Source organism: Acinonyx jubatus, chromosome A1, assembly GCF_027475565.1.
Source record: "Acinonyx jubatus isolate Ajub_Pintada_27869175 chromosome A1, VMU_Ajub_asm_v1.0, whole genome shotgun sequence".
NCBI classification, from domain to species: Eukaryota; Metazoa; Chordata; class Mammalia; order Carnivora; family Felidae; genus Acinonyx; species Acinonyx jubatus.
The window spans coordinates 193,193,553-193,211,176 of NC_069380.1; the positions used below are offsets into that span (position 1 = coordinate 193,193,553).

The window sequence follows — 17,624 nt, forward strand, 5'->3', positions numbered from 1 at the left end:
TCAGTGCACTGCCAAATCTGCCCAACTACCAGAGTCACCTGGGAAGCTTATAACACATTCCCAGGCCCCACTGGAATCACTGTATTAGAATCTCCAGGGGCAGAGGCTAAGAATCTGCCTTCACACATGTTCCAAACATGATTCTGAGGCAGGTGATTCTCTGTCTTCTAGTGGACAAGTGCCTTGAGATAGCATGCCTTTACTATAATGGAAGATACTGTCTGCATGGGAATCGGGAAGTTCTGTCTCAAGTCCCATATTCTCTGTAAAGCCTTTCTTACTTCAGATCACAGCCTGTTGAAGGAAAGGGAAGCTTGAAGGCCAGGAAGTCTTTCAATGAGTTAAAGCGCAGGGGCATGTGAACAATGACTGACACAGAGTCATTAAATGTTAGTGCTTAATAAATGTTATTCAGCCGCCTCCTTTCACTGAAGCCTAGAGATGGAGAACAATTTGTCCAAGTTCCCATAGTAAATCGGTGGCAGAGAGGGAACCAGAATCAAGATCTCTACACTCCAGTCTCAGGCACTCTCCACTTTGTTCTGTTGTCTTTTGAAGGTCATATTTACCCAAAGATACAAAAATGTCTGGATACCTAGCAGTTTGTCAGAAACCCATTGTTCATTATCATTAGTAGGCATCTAATGACCCTGAAAATATGTGCCTAGCATCATGTTAACACCACGAGAGATGTCAGAGAGTTTTCTGGAAGTTACAGTCTCAGCCCTCCAGGTGTGTCCAACAGAGCCAGGACGAGGATGAGGTAAGTGGGCACCTAGGGTCTTGCAAACGCACAGCTGGCACCTGAGAGTGAGTGTCTCCTTAAATTTTATACTCTGTGTGCCTGACTTGCCTCATCCTAGTCCCAGACCTGGTGTTCACTTTCTTCGGGGGAAAGAAGAAGAAGCCACAGGCCTGAGGCTTATTGTGGGGCCGCACACAGATTACTTTCCTTCTCTGGGCCTCAGAGTCTTTGACAGTGTCTCATATGGATGGTCTTTGTGGCTCTACAGTTCTAAGGGTCTGAGGAAGGCCTGTGCTGCACCAAACTCAGGAGTACTAGCTTCACGGACAGTGGGCTGGGGGTCAGGCGAGCACGGCCTGGCACTGAGGATAGCCTGCGCACTGCTTTCAAAAGAGGGCTGAGACTTCCCACCAAGAAGACGAAGACAAACATGAAAAGAGTACGCCCCCGCCTTCTCACCGCCCACATTTTTAGCTCATTTGGTTGATTTGTTCCCAGAACCCTATGTTTTGAAAGATGTTATTCTCCACTGGGCTGTTTCCTCTTGCTCTCAGGTTGAAGTCCAAATTCCTTAGCGCTTCAGACAATGTCCTCAAAATCCAGCCGCACTCCTCTCATTCTACCCCGGCTGTGCTGGACCTTTTTTCAGTTCTTCCAATGTGCCATTCTCTCTTGCCTCCAGGTTTTGTCTAGGCTGTCCCCCCTGCCTGGAGCACTCCACATTCTCTCCTTAACTGGTTCTCTCCTACCATTTTTCAGGTCTCCACTTTTATTCAGGTCCCCTTGCTTTAGTAATGTTCCTAGAGCATCTGATACTTTCTATATCAACCCTTTGTTGTCCTTTATCATCATTTCTTGTTTACTTTCTACAGTAAGTCACAAGGTCCACAAGAGCTTCATTCCCACAACTTTGCACAGGGCTTCCTACATGGTAGATGCTCAGTAAATATTAAATAAATGAATGTTAAATAAAATGCTACTTAGCATATAGAATAAGTGGAACTTCAGGTCAACACATGCTAACAGTCTAAGCAGACAAAACTGGTCTGATTCTAGCTGCTAGTAAGATTCGAGACATGTGAGTTACTGAGTTATCACAGGAGAGTAAATGATTTGCATTGAGTTTCAGGAGAGGAAGGGTGGAAACAGATGCCGTAGAGGAATCATAAGCCAGTTGTGTTTCCAGCCTGAGAATGTGCTCTCCAGAGTCCCAGACAAATGGGCACCCAGTGCCTCTTCTCCATCCTTTTTGGAGACATAAATAGGGAGCTTACTATTTGGTGGGTAGACAGGGACCACAGATGACTTAAAGGAGGTTTTTAAAAAGTACTGATGCTCTCTGTCTCTGAGGAAGATAGAACATGAGTTAATAAACAAGAGGGGCTATAAAAAGCCAAAACAATGGAAGCCAGCCCTATCACTGCTGAGTAAGCACTGGACTTGGTGATGGGGTCAGCCAGCCCAACTGATGGGTCCAAATGGGGGCAGCAGAAGGGAGGCCCAGCTCCCATCACCTCAGTGCCAATTTCAAACGGTAGCCCCCTTTTGCAATCCAGAAGGGATTGCAGAACCCAGGTGTGGCCCTGTTGCTGCCGGTTGCCTAAATAACTAGCTGATCCAATCTCAGAGTCAGCCTAGAGACAGGGAGTTCTTCAAGAGACGTAGCTAGAGCCCCTACTTTTGAAACGTGGGCCTTTCAAACTCTGGGCATTGGTTTCCTCATCTATGGAGTAAGAAGTTGGACGAGTTGATCTTATTGTTGGACAGTAAGAGTAACAGCCAGCCCCCAGCATCCTGTATGTACCAGATATTGCCTTAGATGTGTTAGCTTTTTGAAAAATCCCTGCAACCTCATGAAGTAGGCAACATCATTATATGGCCATTTTGCAGATGAAGAAACTAATACATAGAGAGGTTAAGTAACTTTGCTTAAGGTCATGCAGTTTGATAGGTGGTAGAACCAGGATTCTGACCCAGGTATTTTGTCTCCAGAGCTCTTGCCTTTAATCTCTAAGGCTGTGTTGTCCAACATGGCAGCCACCAGCCAGGTGTGGCTAGTGAGTGCCTGGAAGGTGGCTAGTCCAAATTGAGATGTGCTACGCGTATAAAATACACACTGGTTTTAGAAGACTTAGTATGAAAATGTAAAATACCCTAATAAATGTTTGTATCGTTACATGTTAAAATATTAATATTTTATAGATTAGGTTAAAGAAAATGTATTCTTGACATTTATTTCACTTGTTTCTTTTTACATTTTAAAATATGACTGATAGAAAATTTAAAATTATGTAAAATTACATATTAGAGATGTTATATTTCTATTGGACAGTCCTGGTTTAGGCTATATAATCATGAGATTGGTAAAGGATTATGGTTGTCTGTGAAATCCAGGCTTATCTCCTGGGGCGCCTGGGTGGCTCAGTTGGTTAAACATTTGACTTCAGCTCAGGTCATGATCTCATGGTCCTTGAAGACAAGTCCCACATCTGGGTGAGCTCGAGCCCAGCTTCAGGTGAGCCCCACTTCTCTCTCTCTCCCGATCTTTCTCTGCCCCTCGCTCACTTGTGCCCTGTCTCTCTCTCTCTCTCTAAGAAAGAAAGAAAGAAAGAAAGAAAGAAAGAAAGAAAGAAAGAAAGAAAGAAAGGAGGGAGGGAGGGGAGGGGGAGGGGAGGGGAGGGGAGGGGAGGGGAGGGGAGGGGAGGGAAGGGAAGGGAAGGGAAGGGAAGGGAAGGGAAGGGAAGGGAAGGGAAGGGAAATAGAAAGAAAAGCAATCCAGGCTTATCTCCTGTCTGAAGTCCCCAAGATCACATCCAGGTTCAGTGATTCAGGAGGAGGACTCACGGAACTCAGCATATAGTCACACTCATGCTATGACTTATTATAGTGAAAAGTCACAAAGCAAAATCAGCAAAGGAAAAATGTGCATGGGACAAAGTCTGGAGGAAACCAGGCACAGGCTTCCAAGAGTCCTCTCCCAGCTGAGTCACAGTATGTGCTTAATTCCTCTAAATGAACAGTGGCAACACATGTAATATGTTGTCTGCCAGGGAGGCTCATTAGAGACTAAATGCCCACGGCTTTTACTGGGGGCTGGCCATGTAGGCATCATCTGTTTAGCATGTGCCAAAATTCCAGACTTCCAGAAGGAAGGCAGGTGCTCAGCATAAACCACATTGTTTGTATAAACAGTTTGGGCCCGGTGACCTACTCTTATCAGTTCTGGGAATAGTGGAAATCCTCCTGAAAAACTGAAACTGAAGTTCCCAAATGCCAACCCAAGGGCCAACTGTGCAAGCAGATTTTTCTAAGCATAGCAGTCCTGCTACGTTAACTCTTTTCTGCAGATCTCCCAATTAAACTTTACCAGGACCTGGCCTGGCAAATACCAGGTTTGTTGAGCTTTCCTGACATGGGAGTCAATGATTCCCTCTCACTCCAAAGCCAGCTTAGTTGGAGGAGACTTGTAAAAAGATAATGAGCCCCTACAGACTATCTCATTCAATTGGCCCTCATCTGAGAGCTGAATCTCTGAGAGGCTGAGTGATTTGTCTAGGGCCCCACAGCAAATTCAGGCATCTCTAAGAGTCACACCAGGCTGGATACAGTTCCAAGTTTTCAGTCAAAATGGCCCTTCCATTCTCTGGGATTCCTTATATGTTTCTAGAACCCCAAACTCTTTTCCCATTTCTTAGTAGTAGTGAGCCCTACCTATGTCTCTGCTAGCCTCACACCACCCACCTCCATCCTTTCTAGGTTATTGTTGGGCTGGGAGACTATAGTGTTGGAGAAGAATAACAACCTTCATAAATAGTCACTTAACAGTGAACAACCCATATCCTACTTCCTGTGGGTTAACTAACAATGCACAAAACCAATGGGGACTAGAAAGAACTCATAAACTCTAGAGCAAACAAGATGAGGTGGGTAGCTTTTCACTGCCCCTCCCTCCCTCTTCTCCCAACATGACCACAGCCAAGAAAAGGCCAAGTCAGGTCTGCATCATTCCTACCCCCTCCCCAACTCAGAAGGTTCATGCCAAGGGGGCTTGTGAGGTATACTTGAGAAGGTTTTGGAGTGAGAGTCTGGAGTCCTGATCCTATCTTAGTATGTCCCATAGACTAGTCCCTTCTCTCTGAACCTTGCAATCCCTCCAACTCTGAAATGAGGAAATCAGAATTCTGGGGCTTTGTCCATCCCAGGCAGTCTGTGATGTGCCATTTCTCATGAACTGACCCCAGGGGAGGAGTCCATGAAGATAAATGCGGTGGTGCCCAGGAGAGTCTGCCCAGTCAGGGGTGGGTTATAGGGTGAGGGTGGACTGTGGGTAAATCATATTGTCTCCTTCTTTGTGGGTACCATCACCCTCAAATGGTTATTTTGATTTGAAATGAGCAAGGCACTTAGTTCAGAGTCTGCATATCAGCACTGCCATCCACATCCCCTGCAAGATGAAGAGGTTGAGCCCCGCACCTCTGGGCCCTAACCTTATTAAGACACACGCTACCACCAGCTGGCTGGGTAACTTCAGCCAAAGCAGAGCCACCCCTCTAGGGTGTGACCTTCCCCCCCGGAAGGTGTTAAATGGGGTCCACGCTTTCAGCCTTGCTTGCTCAGTAAGCCTTTTAGGGGGCGCTGATAGATCGTTGGAACAGGAAGAAACTAGAGCAAGAACTCTAAGAACTGAGGAGGTTTTTTCTCCCCCTTCCAACTCATTCTTTGTCTCCAGAGCCATGCCTTGTCAGTGCCTTTTCCTCATCTTACTGAGCTCTTAAACTTACTAAGTATTCCACAAGCACATTAGTAAACAACAGGTGTTTGTTAAGCACTTACTATGTGCTATGCACTATGCTTACTGCTGAGGACTCAGAGTGAACAAGAGATTCTTGCCCACAAGAGGCTTACAGTCTGGTGGGGAGGTGAAAACAAACCAGCTGTGCAGGCTGATGGATACTCTCACAGGGGAAAGTGGCAGCACAGAAAGGGAAACCTAACTCAGATGAGTGGCTGCATGGCTGGCTTCCAGGTGGAAGTAACTAGTAATCTGGGCAGGAGCAGGACGACTCCTTCATGGGTGAGACATGGGAAAGAGTGGGGTTGAAGGAACCACTGGATCGAAGACTGACTAACCTCTTCCAGCTTTTATACTCTGTGTTCCTCATGGCTAAAGCAGAGAGTTCAAGGAGAAAAGTGACTCAAGGTAAGGCTGGAGAGGTAAACAAGGGCAGATGGAGATGGGCTTTGATGACCTTGGACTTTATCCTGAGGACAGCAGACAGAAAAAGCCTCCTTCCTCACATCACTTTGTTTTGTTATTCTTTTATTTCTTTTCACAATTTTAAGTGATCTCATTCATTTATTTTTATCTACCTATTTATGGTCTATTCTATTCTCCTCCCAAGAAGAATGTAAACAACATGGGTGGGGGCCAGGATTAGGGAGATGGGATGGGTGGAGGGGGAAAAGGGAAGGGCAAACAGATTTTAAATACCCATTGTGTGTGCTAAACACAGTGCTGGGCACCTTCTCCTGTGTATATTCTTTGAGGAGGGCCCCATTATGACCCCCCTTGTACAAGGGAGGAAACTGAGACTCAGAGGGATGAATTGCCTACCCAAAGTTATCAAGTGTGTCTAATGTGAAAATGGATCCTCTTTTCATTATGGAAGAAAGGGTGATGGAAGGGGATAGGAGAGGAGAAAGGAAAGAGGAGGAGAGCCATCACAGGGAGAAAGAAGGAAGGGAGGAGAGGGCAATGGGCCCAGAGTTGTTCTTGAATCCCAGAAGGTTGACGGGGGCATGTTTATGAGAAACCTCAACAGTCAGAAAGAGCATGACCTCCCAGCCTGCCTGTTCCTGCCCCGTGACTGCTCTAGGCTATAAACAGCCTGTTTATTAACCCCAGGAAACTGGCTCCTCTGCCACTTCGCTTTATCTTCTGGGATGGGCGGGCTTGGAGAGCAGGGGGCGCCCGGCCAAGAGTTTCCAGACTAGGAGGAGTGGCGGTTAGAAAGTCAATGATCCTTTAAGAGCGGGGTCAAAAGAAGCCACAGAGAGCACACAATCTGTCTACATCGACCCCCTTGTAGATTTGCTCCAGGCTGCACGGTGGGTTAATGGGCCCTAAGAACCCTTGACCCAATAGTTGCCACTTTAAGGGAATTAAGCTTGACTCAGCTCATTATTTTCCCTAATGACCACCATCATTAGAGCACTGTGGTGAAATCAAATGAAATAATGGCTATAAAGGCCCTTGGCAAACTGAACCCCCCTGAGCATTTGAGAATTTGTTCCCAGTCCAGTCCCTCATGCCTCCCCAATCACCACACCTGCTATTCAATCCCTTAGGACAAATTCACACAGTGACACACACACACACACACACACACACACACACACACACACTCTCTCTCTCTCTCTCTCTCTCTCTCTCTCTCTCACTCTCTCTCTCTCTCACTTACTCACCCACCCACCACATGATTACCACCACACACCAGGTCTCAAGTGAAATGAGGGTTATAATAGTACTTATCTACTAGGTTGTTGGAAGGATTAAACGAGATACTTCTATGAAGGTTAGCACTGTGCCTGGCACCTCCACGTGCTCACTCAGTGTTAGCTACACCTATGCCGAGTGTCCCTTGAGAAATTCCATTAAAAGTCTCCCACAGCAAGTAGCCTGGAATGGGAATATTTTTGAATGGGGAAAAAGATGTGGCTGGTATGTGCTGGGGCTGGAATAAGAGGAAGTAGGTTTCATAGACAGTTTGAAGAACTGGAATGAGAATACCAAGAACCCTGTGGAATTTCTGGGAAAGGGAGGGTATGTCCAAACACAAGAACTGGATAAAAAGTCTGAGGGTATTTACAATTCACAAAGAACAGCACAAACACGTCGTCTAGTTCCAAGGCAAGTGGTAGGACGTGGTGACCTTTCAAGGACACAGGAACTTGTGGCTGTAATTGAAAGGTGTTGAAAACTAGCCGAACTCACAGGGCTCATCCTGCTGGTCTCTGCTCCGGAATTGGTGAGTGTGGAGGATCCCCTCCCCCTCCACTTGCACTTCCAGAAACTTCTCTCACTGTTCCCAATAATACTGCCCTACCTTGAGCCTTAGAATCTGTCCCTGTCTTTTCCTTTCTCTCATAGTCCCACTGGATCTATATATTTTTGAACAGTTCGAGAATTTTTATTCATATAAGTAATACATGATTACATTCTTATAAAATTAAAACTTGATAACTAAGGTGACAATCCCATTCCACCCTTTCTGCTTTCCATTTTTGTCACAATTCTTCTCTAGCATAATTAGCAGTAGGTTTATTCTTCCAGACTTTTCTCTCTGCCTACACATGCATTGCTTAAAATATATATGTGACAGCTTTTTTTTTTTTTTGGTTTACCTTTTTTTTCCCATAAGTATTATGACCCATTATTATTGTGCTACAATTTGCTTTCCCCATCCACTATATGTTTGGGAAATCTGTCCATGCTAGCATTTTTAATCTAATTAATTATTAACCACTGCACAATGTGGGTGTTTTATGGTTTATTTGCTAGCTCCTCCCCTCACCCATCCTTTCACTGACGCAGACAATGCTGCCTGAACATCCTTCATCCACCTTGTGCACATGCGATTTTATTTTTCTGTGACAGAAATCTGGCAGTGGAATTACAGGTTATTGGGGTAAGAACATCCCCTGCAGAATCTTAAGTATAAATTCTCCCTAGCTGGTTCCTGGGGCCACATCTTGTGATTCTCAGGTACCATATCTAAAGCACCAGCTTCCTATTTTGAGCTTCCCAGGGAGCATCTCCACCAGAGCTCCCTCAATCTCACATAAGAAAAGTGACCTCATCTCTTCTTCCCTCCCTGCAGCCCCTCTTCTGGAATATATATTCACCTTCTCCCTGTTGCCCAGACATGGAAACTTTAATCATACTGTTCTCCTCTCTCCCTCCAACGTCTAGTGAGATGTCACATCCTGTGGATTTTATCTCAGTAATGTCTTTTGGTCCTCATTCCTTCTCTGGTTATCTTTGGCCAGGATTATTTTAACAGTCTCCTAACTAGTCTTCTTATGCAATCCAACAATTTAATCTTTATAAAGCATGGGTCATGTCATTCTCTTTGGTTGGTTCCCCCCTGAATACGAAATCCAGTAGGATCTCCTTGGCTCGCTCTTCCCAGACTTCTCCAATCTGACTCAGCTTTCTCCTTCTAATTTTGATCTCTTCAGATTCCTCCTCTTTCAACCTCCAGGCACACTGACCCCCTTGCATTTGCAAATGTACTTGTATCTCTGGACTCTAAGACTTCATTTCCATGTTTCCTCTCCTAGAATTCTCTTTCAGAGCTCTGTCTGCTGAAAGCCCACCATCCCTATCGGGTCCTGTCAAACTGATATGAAGGATGCGATTTCCAGTGTTCTCTCACAAACAGCCAGTTTCTTAACTCTCTGATCATCAATTTTCTTTCCGGTGAAAAAGATATAATCCCTTCCAAGTCTATGGGGAATTTCTAACGAGTGCACATAAAGCACTTAGCATGGTGCCTCTTACAGAGGAAATGGTAACTAAACCTTAGCTCTTACTGTTACCATGCCTCTTTTGTAAAGCTACGCCTTACTGCAAAGTAACGTTCTTGCCTTCCTGGGCTCTCTCCATTCTGGTGGACATTTAGTCTTTCAGTTATTTATGTAGAAGTCTGTCCTCACACCTGATAATGACCCCTTAAAGGGCAGGGCTTCTCCTATATATTTCTGCATGGTGTCCCAGCACAGTGCGTAGAACTGAATTGAATGTAGGGAGAATCCTTTATTGCTGTCAGCTTTGGAAGTGCAGGGGAATGAAGCAAGCCAGCTCTATGGAATCAGAAGGCAGTTTTGAATCCCACCACAGCACTCTGTACACTTACAGCACTTACTCTCCTCCCACAGTTTCCTTACCTAGAAAATGGGGGAAAATATTAATATCTACCTCACAAGCTTGGGAGGAGCTTATGTATGCCAAAGAATTTTCTAGTTGTTTGCTTTTAAAACTTAGCTTGTCCACTCATGGTGGTCTGCTTCCCCCTTGTGGATAAAATTCAAACTGCATATTAAACTCCTAATCCAGAAACCAGAGGTTTATCTCAGCATTGTTTAGATTACTGAAAAACTGAAAACAAACCAGGCATCCAAATAGGAGTTTGGCTAAATATATTGTGCTACATCCATACAGAAGAATATTATCAAGCCATTTTAATATAATTAGATAGATGTCTATGGTATACTGCTAAAACTTAGTTATAAACATATAAGCAATGCCCCAAGTTTTCTAAATATCTCTATACATATGAAGGGATAATCCATTAAATGTCTAAATAGTGTTTACTGGGTGGCGGAATTCAGCTTCTTTTCATTTTCTTCTTTACAGTTGGATGTCTGATTTCTCACAATGAGCATATATTTTTGCTATTAGAAAAATAGAGCTCCTTTAATTGTTGGGAAACTTGTCAGTAAAAACAGATACCCATTAGTACCTGTTGTGACAAGCCAATCTGAATCAGGGAGTACTATGAATCATATATTTAAAAAAATATTTCGGGATGCCTGGGTGGCTCAGTAGGTTAAGCATCTGACTTTTGATTTCGGCTCAGGTAATGATCTCATTGTTCATGAGATAGAGCCCAGAGTTGAGCTCTGCACTCAAAGCCATGGAGCCTGCTTGGAATTCTCTCTCTCCCTCTCTCTGTGCCCTTCCCCTGTGTGCACGTGCATCTTATTAACAGGCCAAATCACAAAGACCATGTGATCATATGTATAGATGCCGAAAATGCATTCAACAAAATTCAGCACCTGCATTTAATAAATACACTATAATAGGAATGAATAGTAGGGATAGTAGGAATAGAAGAGAACTGGTACTTCCAGACAATGGAATGTCATTCAGCACTAAAAAGAAATGAGGTATTAAGCCATGAAAAGACACAGAGGAACTTTAAATGCATATACCAAGTGAAAGAGGCCAACCTGAAAAGGCTATATACTGTATGATTCCAATTAGATGACATTCTGGAAAAGCCAAAACTCTGGATGCAGTAAAAAGATCAGTCAGTGTTTCTATCAACAATAGCCAAAGTATGAAAAGACCCCAAATGTCCATCGATGGATGAATGGATAAAGAAGATGTGGTATATATACACAATGGAGTATTACTCAGCAATCAAAAAGAATGAGATCTTGCCATTTGTAACTACGTGGATGGAACTAGAGGGTATCATGCTAAGCAAAATTAGTCAGAGAGAGACAAAAATCATATGACTTCACTCATATGAGGATTTTAAGACACAAAACAGATGAACATAAGGGAAGGAAAGCAAAAATAATATAAAAACAGGAAGGGGAACAAAAACATAAGAGACTCTTAAGTATGGAGAACAAACAGAGGGTTATTGGAGGGATTCTGGGAGGGGGGATGAGCTACATGGGTAAGGGGCACTAAGGAATCTACTCCTGAAATCATTGTTGCGCTATATGCTAACTTGGATGTAAATTGAAAATAAACAAACAAATAAATAAAAAGAAAGAAAGAAAGAAAGAAAGAAAGAAGAAAAAGATGAGTGTCAGGGGTTAAGGGGAGGGAAAGGTGAATTGGCACATAACAAAGGATTTTTTAGGGCAATGAAACTATTCTGTATGATATTATAATGGTGGATACATGTCATGTTACATTTGTAAAAACCTACAGAGTGCAGGGCATCAAGAGTGAACACTATAGATTTTGAATGATTATGATGTTTCCTCTAAGTTCATCCATTGTAACAAATGTGCCACGGTGTAGGACAGTAATAGTAGGTAAGGCTATGCACTGTGTGGGGACTCTCTGTACTTTGTGCTCAATTTTTCTGTGAACCTAAAATTGCTCTAAATAAAAAAATCTACTAAAAATAGCTGGTACATCCATGCAATGGAATATTATCCGGCAACAAAAGAAATGTGTTATCAGGCCACACAAAAACATGAATGCATATTAAATGCATATTGCTAAGTGACAGAAGCCAAGCTGCAAAGGCTACTTACCATAGGATTCCATTTATAGGACTCTGGAAAGGGAAACTATACAGGCAATACAAATAGCAATGGTTCTCAGAAATTTAGAGGGGTCAGGGGAGTTGAATAGGTGAAGCACAGGGGATTTCCAGGGTGTGAAACTTTTATGTGACATTAAAATGATGGGTATACTGTGAAATTCTCGAAACCCATAGCACTTTAAGGCACAAACCATGAACTTGAATGTAATCAATTAACAACATAACTTGAGCAGTAGGAGGATTTCACAATGCAGTTTAGACTTTGTCAAAAGAATCTAACTGTATTACACATGTATGAAGTAACCTCACTGTAGGGGTGAGGGGAAAAGGTGTTGGCCTGATGGACTTGGGAAATGAGTAGAAGAGTAAGAGGCCAATAAACATAAACACTGTACCTAGTTGCTAAAGTTGTTTTCCACGGGGTACAGGATAATAATGCTGAACCACTAAACATGTATACCGCAATTGAACAATTAAATAAATGAGTGTCAGGTGGGGGAGCCAGGTTTCCCACTGTTGCAGTGACAGGTTACAGATAAGCATGTAGGGAAGGCTAAGATGATCTACGTGCGAGTGGATCAGAGCTAGAGACAGTGTGAAATCATGTTTGGCTTACTGTAGACACAGATCGATACAGAGAGAGATATTCACAGGTATGTGCACATACAGGAGTCGGTATAAACACATATAGTTCTTTCCTCTCTCAGTTGACAGGGCCTAGAAGCCGTGACACTCCAGTGGCAACAAGCATACCCAGCACCAGATCTGGGTTTCGTTTTTATAGGACAGCTTGAGATATGATTCACATACATACAATTCACCTATATAAAACATATACATTAAAAAATTATTTATTTTGAGAGAGAGAGAGAGAGCATGTGAGTGTGTGAACAGGGGAGGAGGCAGAGAGAGAGAGAGAGAGAGAGAGAGAGAGAGAGAGAGAGAGAATGAATCTCAGACAGGCTCCACACTCAGCACGGAGCCCAATGCAGAACTCCATCTCATGACTACGAGATCATGACCTGAGCTGAAATCAAGAGTCGGATGCTCAACCAACTGGGCCATGCAGGCACCCCTATAAAGTATATATTTATACGGTTTTATTGTGGTGCAACTATCACCATAATCATTTTTAGAATATTTTCACCAAACTCCCCCCCAAGCCCATTAGCAGTTACTCTCTGTATCTCCCCAACCTTCCCACCTCTAGACAACCACCAATATACTTTGACCCTGAATTTGCCTAATTGAGACATTTCATATAAGTGAAATATTGCAATGTGTGGTCCTTGTCCCACTTGGTATAATGTTTTCAAGGTTCATCCATGTTGTGGTATGTATCAGTACTTAATTCTTTTCATGGCCAAACAATATTCCATCATATGGATATGCCGGATTTGATTTATCATCCATCAGTTTGTGGACAGTCAGGCTCTTTCTACTTTTCGGCTATTAGGAATAATGCTGCTATGAACATTTATGTAGAGCTCCCTGGAAGAGGAAAAGACCCAGCAGAATCTGTCCTGCAGCCAACCAGGCCCAGAAGGAAAACTGGCCACCTGGGGAAAGAAAGAGACGGAGGCCTGGGTCTCTCATCAGCATTTGTCTAACCCAGGGGAATGTGCTGTTCTGTGAGGTGAAGGGAGGGTAAGACCCTCAGCTTCAAAATGTTTCTAAAATCGCTCTCACTCGAATCCCAGACTCACGGTACCCACCTTGCCACATTTCCCCTGCACTCCCTCCATTCACATGGTGAATTCCATCTAACCTCACAGAAACACATTGTACAAAACCTTGCTCTCTCGTGCGTCTCACCTAGACACATCATCCCACCCTTTGGACATCCTCTCTTCAGAGCATGACTCACACTCCATGCCATTCTTCATGCCAACTTCTTCTCCAGGTAGGCCGCACTCAAATCTTCACACTTAGGTCTTCCCAATCTTGCCAACTCTGTCTTTTTTCATCACATCTTGTGGATGGGGAGCTGTCAGAATGCTTCCCAAGTAACTTCTAGTAAAAAAGGAAGGGGGCCGGAAACCTCCTACCCTGCCTTGTCGTTCTAAATTCTGTTCCACGTCCCAGGGCTTTCTCGAGAACTTCTAGCAGATGATTCCTTTTCTGGAGGATACCATTTGTGCATTCTGCAGTATGTAGATTGATAGTCAAGATTTTATATACTGTTGATTCCATTATCCGAAGTAGTTTCCCTTTTATTAACATATTACATTATGGGGCATCTGGGTGGCTCAGCTGGCTGAGCATCTGAGTTGGTTTTGGCTCCTGTCACAATCCCAGAGTTGTGGGATGGAGCCCTGCGCTGGGCTCCATGCTCTCTCTCTCTGCTTCTCTTCCTACTGCTCTCGCTCTCTCTCAGATTAAAAAAAAAAAAACAAAAAAACAAAAAACTTATTATATTCTATGGTACATTTGTTACAATAAATGAACCGATGTTGATACATTATTATTAACAGAAGCCCATGCTTTATTCAGATTTCTTTAGCTTTTATCTGATGTCCTTTTTCTGTTCCAGGATACCCTCTAGGACACTGTATTAGTCATCATGTCTCCTTACGCACCTCTTGGTGGAGGCAGTTTCTGTGACTTTCCTTATTTTTACAACCTTGACAGTCCCGAGAAGGACTGGTCAGGAACTTTGTGGAATGTCCTTCTATTGAGATTTTTCTGATATTTTTCTCATGCTTGGACTGCAGTTATGCATTTTAGGAAGATGACAGAAGCCAAGCGCCATTTCACATCACAGCAAGGGATGTGGTATCAACATGACTTACCAGTGTTGATATCAACATTGATGTGTCTGAGGCAGCTTTTGTCATACTTCTCCACTGCAAAGTTAATCTTTCCCCCTCTCTTTCTACACTATCCAGTTTGGAAGCCACTGCACAGCACACACTTAAGGACTGAGAAGTTATGCTCTCCATTCTTTTATTATTATTATTATTATTATTATTATTATTTTAATCTTTATTTATTTTTGAGAGAGAGAGAGACAGAGCACGATCAGGGAGGGACAGAGAGAGAGGGAGATACAGAATCCGAAGCAGGTTCCAGGCTCTGAGCTGTCAACACAGAGCCTGATGCAGGGCTCGAACCTACAGACAGACCACAAGATCATGACCTGAGCCGAAGTCGGACGCTTAACCAACTGAGCCACCCAGGTGCCCCATATGCTCTCCATTCTTGAGGGCAGAGTTTCTACTGATTTTTAAACTATTTGTTATTTCCTCAGTGGTTACTCTAGGGCTTAGAGAGTGTTTCTTAATTTATCATAATATCCTTCAGATTAATATTAATTTAATCCCGATGATATGTAGAAAATTTGCTCCACTCCCCCTACTTCGTGCTATTGTTGTCACATATGTTTCTATAGGTTGAAACCCAACAACACAGTGTTATAATTGTTGCTTTACATAATTTAGTCTTTTGACCAAACCAAGAGGACACACACAAATACCTCCCTATTCCCCTATAATTTCTTTCTTCTCCCCTCTTTTGAACTGTAAAATATATCTCTTTATGTTAGAGATCCAACAATTCATTTTTTTAAATGATTATTTATTTTGGAAAGCGAGAGAGAGAGAACTTGAGCAGGGGAGGGGGAGAGAGAGAGGGAGACACAGAATCTGAAACAGGCTCTAGGCTCTGATCTGTCAGCACAGAGCCTGATGCGGGGCTTGAATTCATGAGCAATGAGATCATAACCTGAGCTGAAGTCGGACGCTTAGCTGACTGAGCCACCCAGGTGCCCCCCAACAATTCAATTTTCAAAAACAGATTTATGGAGATATAGTTTGTATATCATACAATTCACCCATTCAAAGTGTACAATTCAGTGGTTTCAGGATATTCACAGACACGTGTAGCTACCACCTCAGAAAGACATTCTATACCCTTTAGCCATCATCTCCCTACAACCTCTGAGTATCTGCCTTTCTCTCTAGTTTTCATGGTAGTGGTCTGTCCTGTGACTTCAATTCTCTACAAGATCCAAGAAGAGTTATTGATTTCCAGTTTGTTCAGATTGTTTTTCTTGTTGTAAAAATGGGATTGACAACTTCCAAGATTTTTCTATGTCTGACAAGAAAGCTCAGTTTCTTCATTCTTTGTTTTTCCCTTTCTTTTTTCAGATTGTATACTAATGACCTATCTTCAATTTTCCTGATTCTCCTGCCGACTTAAATTTACTTTTGAGCCCTTATAGTGAATCTTCATTTCAGGGACTGTACCTTTCAACACCAGAATTTCTACCTGGCTTTTTCAAATAATTTTTATCTATTGATATTTTCTACTTGATGAGTTACTGTCATAATTTCCTTTAGCTTTTTGAAAATATAGTATCTTCTTTGGAATCTTTGCCATATAAGTTCAAAATCTGGGCCTCCTCAAAGTAGTTTCTATTGTCACTGTTTTTCCTGTATAGGGTTATAGTACTGTTTCTTTGTATCGCTCATAGCTTTTGAGATAATACTGTGTAGCCACTTTGCATTATGATGCACCCCTCTCAGGGCTTATTGATGTTGCTCTGTTTTGTTAATTGTGTTGGTTTGCTTAATGGCTTCCCTGGGCTAATTTTGTGGAGTCTATTTTCCCCTACAGTGTGTAGCCTCTGACATCACTGCTCAGTTCTCCTATGTGCTTTCCCAGAAGTCACTCTGGCTCAAAAAACTTAATGTTTAGCCAGTCAGAGGTTGTGCTTAATTAAGCCTCTTGAGCCAGTAAGGCTTCTACTCTTTGTTAATGGATCTGCATATGACTTGGGGGACTCCTTCAAGTCTTCCCCATGTTTAGTCAGTGACTAGTGCCTTTCACATGCCTGCTCTGGCTGGTCCTTGATGTGTGTGTGATACCTAGACATGCACCCAGCCTTCTGGACAGGGACTATTGTAACTATTATCTTACAAGGCCCTTATTAAGCTATTTCTGTGGTTCTTTCCGTTAAACTCCTGGATGGCCTGCTGTTTCATTTGTTATTACTTGTTTTATAGAACTGTTAGAACTGGAATTGCTTACAACTAGTATCTCTATTTTCAACAATGCCTAAGTCATGCATTCCTCCACACTATGGACCAAAGTCAGCTCCTTCTGTGGAGCTTCCAGCCTTCCCTTCTTGCCTTCCCTCTGGACAGGTGTCTAATCTATTGCATTGGAGCAATAGGGGAGGTGGAAGGGACAGCCTGTTTTTCCTGGAGTGACGTGTGTCCTACAAGTGGAGCTGAGGAAACTCCAGGACTTCTCCTCTTGACATGGAAACTCAACCCTACAGGTGGGATTTAGGGGGAGGAATGGAGACCCAAGGTCTTTCTGATTCACTCCTTCCGGGATAGAACCTTTGCCTTCTAAGTGGGGCCTGGTAGAATGAGAGTTTGCCGTCTTTTCGTCGTGGCCCTGGACAGAACATCTGCCCTACAGGCTAGAGCATGGGGGGTGGGGTCAGAGCCCCGTTATACTTGGCCTTCCTTGCCGTGGGCTGAGCCTCTACGTAGAAGCAGGAGCTAGGTTGGGCATGGAAGCCCATCTTCTTAGCTGCAGCTGACTAAAGCTGAGCTTCTGTACCATGGAGCTGGGGTGGCAGATGAGGCTGTAACTTTGAAGATCTCAGACCTGAATGAGATTTCAGCCTCTTAACAGGATCTTTTTTCCGAGTCCCTTTATTTCACTGAAAAGGTTTATCAGGTTGTTGATGTTTAAAGTCTTTTAAAACATTCTGTTCTTATATGAAGTCTAGAATAGTTGGTTTTTCTTGAACTCTGTAAGACCCCAAATGTCTGGACTCTATTTGCTTT

General features: G+C 43.2%; 1 protein-coding gene across 2 annotated transcripts in view; it reads left to right on the top strand.

Moving 5' to 3' along the window:
- The first annotated feature begins 7,625 nt into the window (after positions 1–7,625).
- LOC128310958 (zinc finger protein 300-like) overlaps positions 7,626–17,624 on the top strand; it is a 53,360-nt gene continuing 43,361 nt past the window's right edge. Inside the window, exon 1 of one of the 2 annotated variants that reach the window (XM_053200091.1) lies at positions 7,626–7,773. The gene's annotated coding sequence lies outside the window, so the exon portion shown is untranslated. The remainder of the gene's footprint in view (positions 7,774–17,624) is intronic. The other variant, XM_053200072.1, reaches the window with a different exon arrangement.